Here is a 7,969-nt window from a genome sequence, read left to right as displayed (position 1 = left end):
AAAATTTTATGTTTAAAAAGTGAACTGATTATTCCATTTTACAAAAGGGCCCTTATTCTAATACAGTGGGAACTTGTAGTCAGTTGTCAATCAACAGTGCGTTGATTGACAGCTCAGTAATCACTCAGTGCAAGAAAGTGGAAGCTTTGAGGTGCAACGGGAACAAAGTTAATTTAATCCACATACTGTATATATAAAACCTGTGGTTCTCTGCTTACCGCCTACTCCCCAACACACACACACACACACATTTATAAACTTAAAATTATTTTCCGCCATAGGGTTAAAAAACTCTTTACTGCAGATTGCAATTTTCACGCGAATCGAAACGATCCACGCAGTGAAATTATATTCGTGTTTGCTTTTGCTTTAGTTCCCCGTTTGCAGCCGCTTCTCACAAGAGGTCATCTCAGTTTATCCGAGGCTTCCTGAAACATTTTAGCCCGCCTGTGGTACAAATCCATATATAAAACTAAGACGTTAAGTGGAAAGTTTCGCTCTCTCCCTCCCTCTCTCTCTCTCTCACTCTCTCTCACTCGTGGGGAGGGGAAGGGGCAGGAAAGAAAGTTAAATTGGCAAAATTTCCTCGATCTGCAGAGGAACTCCTTATGCCGGTAGAAATAAGAGGCTAAGGTATTAGCATAACCAATGACGGGAAAGATTGTTACTAGGCAGATCAGGGAGCCCTCACTATGGATTCTCATCGATCACTCAGGCATCTAAAATCATCCCTTTTGTTCTTTGGAATGTGAAAGCACTTTAATGCTTTTATTTTGAGGGGCGAGCAATCGGAAAGAGGGATCACCTTTTTTTGTCTCCTTATAGAAGCACCGTTTTTTTATTATAGCGACGCTAAGCCTGGGACTTATTTATAAACCGGTTTGCTTTTGTAAGTGATTGCACTTTCACAAAATGAAAAAAAATAAGGCAGGGTTCTTACTTTTGACTGTGTGTCTGCTCCCGTTATATGTTATTTTGCAAAGAAGATATTTTGCCCCCCCCCCATTTGCTCCTTGGGTCTGAAGTAATTTTTTCCCCCCTTCTCTGTGAATCTTGTCGCATGATCATTAATGTGAGCCGGAAAATTCCTCAAATTCCAGACTGCGCCGCCCACATTAACGAGTCCACATGGTCCGCTTGCATCTAATTACCGTAATACAGCTAAGCTATTGTTGCTTAAGAAACCTGCCTCTTGCCAAGCCACCCAGATCATCTGTCAAAACGGATGTGAGGAAGAATCTATGTATTTCACTTAACACGCACACAAACGAAGCCAGTGCATTCGGATTCCGACAGCCAGCATTCTGCTTTGACCCCAGCATTCCTTTGTATGTGAATAATTATTAGCAAACGTTTCAAATTAAATAAACCGATTATTCGGACTTTTGGACGGAACTTTGGCGTATTTATGGACACAAAGTCGATTAGGAGGCGGAATGGGAGGGAGTCAGTGAATTTCACTGGGGTTCAGCCCCCTCCTCCTGGGGTCTGATGCAGATATTCCCGCGAGAGAGAGAGAAAAAATTGGAAAACAGCTTTAAGTTTCCTTTTACAGCCGCGATGTTGTGAATTACACCCGGCTATTCTTTAGTGCAGCGGGCTGGGCGATTAAACAAGTAACTAACTGGGATGGCTTAGTTATTGCAGATTTATTCAGTTTTGTTTACATCTGAGCAGCAGTTCAGTTTAGGATTCAACGCTTTTTTTTTTGGTTTGGTGACCCAACTAATACAGGAAATAAATGAATCCCCAAAAAAAAATGAATCGCCATTATAAACATCGAAATTAGAAAATGTTGGCGCGCGAGCACTTGAAACGCATCTCCAATTCTGCAAGATTCTGCTTGCAATTAACCGATTGTATTGTTTTAATTACTTTTTTTCTAATGCATTATCTGCCTTTGTGCTTGAACGTGGAGAAGACTGCATGGGCAGTAAGATTCTTTTCTCTCTCGGGGACAGGCGGGGTACAACGTATAATACGGTAAACTGGCAGCGGGCAGAGGAGGGTCTTGGCCGGATACTCGGGATAATACGGTACTGGGTGGGTTTGACGGACAGGTAGGCAGAAACCGCTCCAGGTGAATGGAAAATAACTGAAGCGGCTCCAGGAGTCATTTGGAGACGTTTATTGGAAGATGAAAGATTCATTTGGATATTTAGGCTCAGGAATCTAACCAACAAATTCAAGATAGCAAATATTACTGGAATAAAGCATACTTTGATCTGCTGCGTCCTTTCCGATTGCTGGAACAGTCCTTTCTTTTTTTTATCAGCTACTTCAATAGAAATTATAGATTTTTGTAAAAAAAAAAGATTTATGATAATAAGTCGAATAATTAATTTAAGTCCGATATAGAGATCAACTTGAAAGTATACAACTGTTAATTCAATTGCAATTTAAGGACTTCTCTTACATTTCTAGCAGCAGTCATTTATCCTGTCAAGTCAATACTCGTCCACTGGGCAACCTCATCAGTCACATTCCTAACCTTTTTCCTTGTAACCTGTTCTATCTCACATTCCCATCACTCCTAATCATCCCATTCCCACTTGGTATAGTAACCAATTAACCCAACAAATACAAATAACCTGGTTTGATGCAAACGACACACTGCACTGCAAGTGATTCTCTTCAATTAGTCCTGACGAAGGGTCTTGGCCCAAAATGTCGACAGTGCTTCTCCTTATAGATGCTGCCTGGCCTGCTGTGTTCCACCAGCGTTTTGTGTGTGTTGTTTGAATTTCCAGCATCTGCAGATTTCCTCGTGTTTGCAGTTTAAACTTTCTTCACGTTTTCAAGTGGACAACCAGTTTCCCACTATCCCGCATTTCGATATAAGCGTACACATTTTTACACAGCATAGATTGACGGCAGTGATTGTAAGGGGCTGTATGACCCAGCTTGGTTGCTGTTCTTCAGTTCTTCCAGTGATCTGGCATCTGCAATATTAATCATGAAGGGCCAATTACTCTTGCGTTCCGTTGTCCCTTCCTGACCAGACAGAAATATTTAATAAAAGAGGTGTGGGGAGTGCTGCAAACATATTGACTCTCCCCACCTCCCACACCACTTCCCTATTATGTACTTAATATTTCACCACTGTCTTATTTCACACTTTAGAGGAGTCAGAGAGTTTTAACTGCATGCACTAATTTTAAAATATTTTAAAAACACTATGAACAAATCATACCCTAACACCACTTCACTGGCTGGGGAATGAATCATATTATGATCAAAGTTTAAAATAGATTTATTATCAAAGTTTGCATATATCACCATTTACGACTCTGAGATTCATTTTCTTGCAGGCATTCACAGTAGAACAAAGATGTACAAGAGAATCAATGAAAAATGACACGCAAAGGGTGTCCACATAACTTCTCTCATCCCCCCCCCCCCAATATTAAATTGTTGTCTTTTGGTCCTTGAACTATCTGCTATTAGGAACAGTGTTCCTGTATTTACCCTATCTAAAGCAACAGTAATCTTGTACACATCTGTCAACCTTCTCTCGAAGCCCAGAATACAGTTCTATAGAGAGGTGAACACTGGATTCCCATTTCTTTTTGTCTGAAGCAAGGCTTTCTTATTTACTTCTAACAGAAACCGTCCCTAATTTAAAGCCATGTTTTATTCTGGATTTTTCAATCAAAGTTTTTGCAACTCTCTTTTAATCTATTTATCACCTTCACCGCTGTAACTAAGATTGGAAAGAAAGATGTTTTAGCTTTATTCGTCATATGTACATCGGAACACGCACTGCAATGCGTCACTTGCAAAAGCAAACAGCACAGTCCAAGGATACGTTGGGGGCAGCCTGCAAGAGTTGCATTGCTTCCAGAGTCTATATAGCATGCCTACAACTTACTCGCACTAACTCGTACGTTGTGGGAATGTGGGAGGAAATCAGAGCACCCGGATGAAACCCATGTGGTCACGGGGAGAACGTACAAATTCCTTACAGGAAATGAATCCTGGTCGTTGATCACTGGCGCTGTGATGTGTTAACATGCCTTACAGATCGCTGTATGGTCTATATTGGAAAGATTTTGCGAGTTCTACGGAAACAAAGATCAGTAACACCTTTCCTGGCCTCAGTTTGGCCAACGATGCATTTTGGAAATGTAGGCAGAGCAGTAGTGAGTTTGTGTAGAGAACCGTAAAAAAATTACAGTGTGATAACAAACAGATAATCTGCGGTTAATAATGCTGATTCAGGGACAATTTTGATCAGGATACTTGCGAATTCCCCTATCATTCTTCAAAATAGTGCTAATAAATCTGGAAGGCAAAGACATTCTGATGTTTTACCCTAAAGATAACCCCTCTAAACAGCGCAACACTTTAAAGTTTTATCTTCGACAATAACAATTTTCATTATATTGCATTCTTAATGTTGTAAAACCACCCAAGGTTTCACATCTTTATTATCACTACAGTTAACATTCCTGAGTTAACTGGTCACCTTGCTCTAAAACAGGGGATAAGTGAGGACAGGAAAGGTGTAATAGAAATGTATTTCTATTTTGTTTCCGTAGAATCCACAGAATCTCTCCTATACAGAAAATACAGCAGTCAATTAGAATCTAATTGACGTGGTTAAACTGATCAATGGATCCAGCAAAGTAGCAAATTTTTTTTTCTCTGATCTTCATCCAGAATTGTTCATTGAAAACCATAATGAGTCACAGTGAACAATTAAGAGGCTTCAATATGATCATGTTCTAGTAAAATTTTGTAGAACAAGTTTGCACCACAGTACTTTATTCACAAATAGGGTATATTGGAAAATAGCAACACACACAAAATGCTGGAGGACCTCACCCCCATGTCAAACAGTTCATCAGGAAGATGATTTCTCTTGTTTTTTTATATTGGAAAATGTCAGCACCATGTCTTTATGTGTCAGGTGTGGCTGCCTGGATAGACAGAGTAAAACTGCTGTCTGTACTCACTACCTGATTGGATTGTGATGAACTTTTGATCTTGATTGGACAATGAGGTACTTGCTGTCTGATTGGATGGTGATGGATCCTGCTGCTTGATTGGACAATGAGGTATTTGCTACTTGATTGGATCGTGATGAACCTTACTGTCTGATTGGACAATGAGATACTTACTACTTGATTGGATGTGTCGATTCAATACGATCATAGCTGAACTGCTCAGCGTAGTTAATTTCCTTCTCCTTTCTGGTCTCTTGATGCAGCCACAACAAGGGCTCAGTGGGGAAGGCCCACAGTATAGAGTTCTTTCACTATGGGAGAAGAAGGGGCTGGGTGAGAAAGCTCAATTGATATAGTGGTATACCACCCCAAGGGGACCATAAAAGATTTGTTATCCCTTGGTGGTACAGTGTAAGCCAGAGATCAAAATCTCAGAATAAGAGATTGCCTGCAGTGGTGGGGAGCTATGAATCTTTGTGGTTTCGCACCCCTGAGATCTACAATGCTGAGCTAACTACTGAGGCTGTAGTAGATGCATTTTGGGATCAGGCAAAAATGTGTTGAGCTGAAAGGTTGGATTATTTGAGATCTTATTAAATGGGAGAGCAAGTACCTGGGAATGCAGCCTCCTGCATCCAAACCTTATGTTCTTCTGTCAGGGTCTGGTTGTCAATGGGCCAAGAACTCGCTGTGATTCAGCAGCTTCCGAATGGAATAATGTAGAGCTTGGTTCAGTTGGTAGCTCTCTTTGCTCCATATGAACTATGAGCTCTAAATAATGAGTTTTACCCAGAAATACCCACCAGCTTACTGTTATACTGGTAAGCTTCACTCTTGCAGCTGAGACCCAGGCAATCCAGTGAATGAAATGAAATTTGTAGACCACATGGACAACTTAAGAAAATGCAAGCTGTTGTCCGCTTTCTGAAAAGCATTCTTCTCTCCGCTCATTGAAGAGAAGAGCACAAGAAATGAGTCAAGTCAAGTTTATAGTCAGTTAACTACATACATGTATACCACCAAACGAGACAACATTTCTTCGAACCGGGGTGTAAAGCACAGTGGTACACATAACACACAGATAACTTAGGAAAATAAGAATTAAATCTTCAAGCGAGTTACACATAGATAAACGAAGTAAAGAGCATAAATTAGGTATTACAGAGTACGATACACATTATATTTGTGGAAGGGTTTCTAGCATTGAGGGTCTTGTTAGTTGGAGGCATCACCAGTCTGCGTACTCAGAGGCTTTCAGTGGAGGAAATCAGAAAAAAAGTGTCCCAAGAAGTTGACAATATATTCTCTTCCATGGATGCTGCCTGACCTGCTGAATTCCTCCATCATTTTGTGTATGGGTTGCTTTGAGCATTTTTGGTTCAGGTGAGATTATTGACGTGGAGCTGATTATAAAATGCTATGTTAGCTAACAGCATTGGAAATTTTTAAATAGTGTAATTCTTTTATTTCCCAAAATTTTACTTTTTTCTTAATTCATACAGAAACTACAAATGCCCCAGATATCTTTATCTCTAGTTGCTGTACCAAAAATTCAACATATTTGCTTGCAGTGCATCAGCAAAAGATGTGTTTACTCCTGAGCAATGAATTGTTGAGCTGCTCTTGCACAGGGCTCAGTCTCTTGGTGTCCATGGGTGGCAGAACCCAAGGCTGTGGTCCTTCCCCACTAAGCCACTTCAGTGGTTGCAATGAACTTCAGCTTGCCCCTCAGGAAGTGCTTCTACTAGTGTCAGTCAGTGGCATTCGTTCATGGACATCTCCTTGCATTGGAAGACCAGCAGGTTTTGTCTTTCACTGAGTTGATGCTTTCCCAGAAATGTCCCTGGCTCTACGTATGCCTGGGAACAACCAGTCGAGCACAGAATTCTGTGTTCAGGCCAAACCTTGACAAGGATCATTGCATCGCATTCTAGATAGTGTACGTTTGTACAAACAGGTGTGGTAGGTATATGGAACTTGGCACAGGTCAGAACATGAAGAGACAAGGTTTGGATCACTTAACAAAGACTTAGCAAAATGTCAAATGCATCTACCCATATGACGGATACCAAAGTTGAAAAAACTGCGGATCTTGATATACTAGTTCAAAATTCTAAGTACATTTATGTTGAAAGTACTGTAAGTATATGTCACCATATGTTACCTTAAAATTCATTTTCTTGCAGGTATTCACAGTAAAACAAAGAATTACAGTATAATCAATTAAAAAAACTACAAAGCCTGACAAGCAAACAATATGCAAAAGAAGACAAACTGTGCAAATATAAAATACATAAGTAAATAGATAATACTGAGAACATTAGCAAAGTCCTTGAAAATTAATCCATAGGTTGCGGAGCCAGAGCTGAGGTGAATGCTTGTTTAGGGGCCTGATGATTGAGGGGGATTTACCCTTTCCTGAATACAGTGGTGTGGGACCCGATGGTAGCACTAAGAAGAGAACATGGCCTGGATGGTGGGGGTCCTTGATGATGGATGCTGCTTTATTGTGGCTCAGTGGAGGGGAGCACAAATCAATATCTCTTTCTTCATAAGTGTCTCCAAAGCCAAGCCTATCTCATGTGACCTTAAGTAATTCTTACCTTGCACTTTATTTCATTCATTCCTCCTGCTGCTCATTCAGATTTAACTTGATAGTGACTTTGGTATTATGTTGAACCAGTGCGGCGGGGTTGGGGGGACGGGGGGGGCGGGGGGGGGTAGCACGGACTTGTACTTTATATTCCCTGTCTTCCTTATCTTACCATTATCTTCCTTTCCTCGCCTTGCACCCTCCAATACTGAAGTTGTAAAACCATAGTTTTATTATTGGAGAACTCAAGCACTCAGTCTATCAAACTTCACACTTTGCAGTCTGTCCAGAACTCCATCACCTAGGTACTGTCTCCCACCATCTCCACCTTTCCCCTCCATGGCCATCAGACTCTAAAGAAAATGTTGAGATGACTTAACTCGAATACTCCGGGTAATATTTGTTTGCCAAGCTTATGAGCTTCCAA

The sequence above is a fragment of the Hemitrygon akajei genome, chromosome 6 (genome assembly GCF_048418815.1).
Source record: "Hemitrygon akajei chromosome 6, sHemAka1.3, whole genome shotgun sequence".
Taxonomy (NCBI): Eukaryota; Metazoa; Chordata; class Chondrichthyes; order Myliobatiformes; family Dasyatidae; genus Hemitrygon; species Hemitrygon akajei.
The sequence above is the reverse complement of the archived record's forward strand: the minus strand, read 5'-3'. Positions refer to the sequence as shown.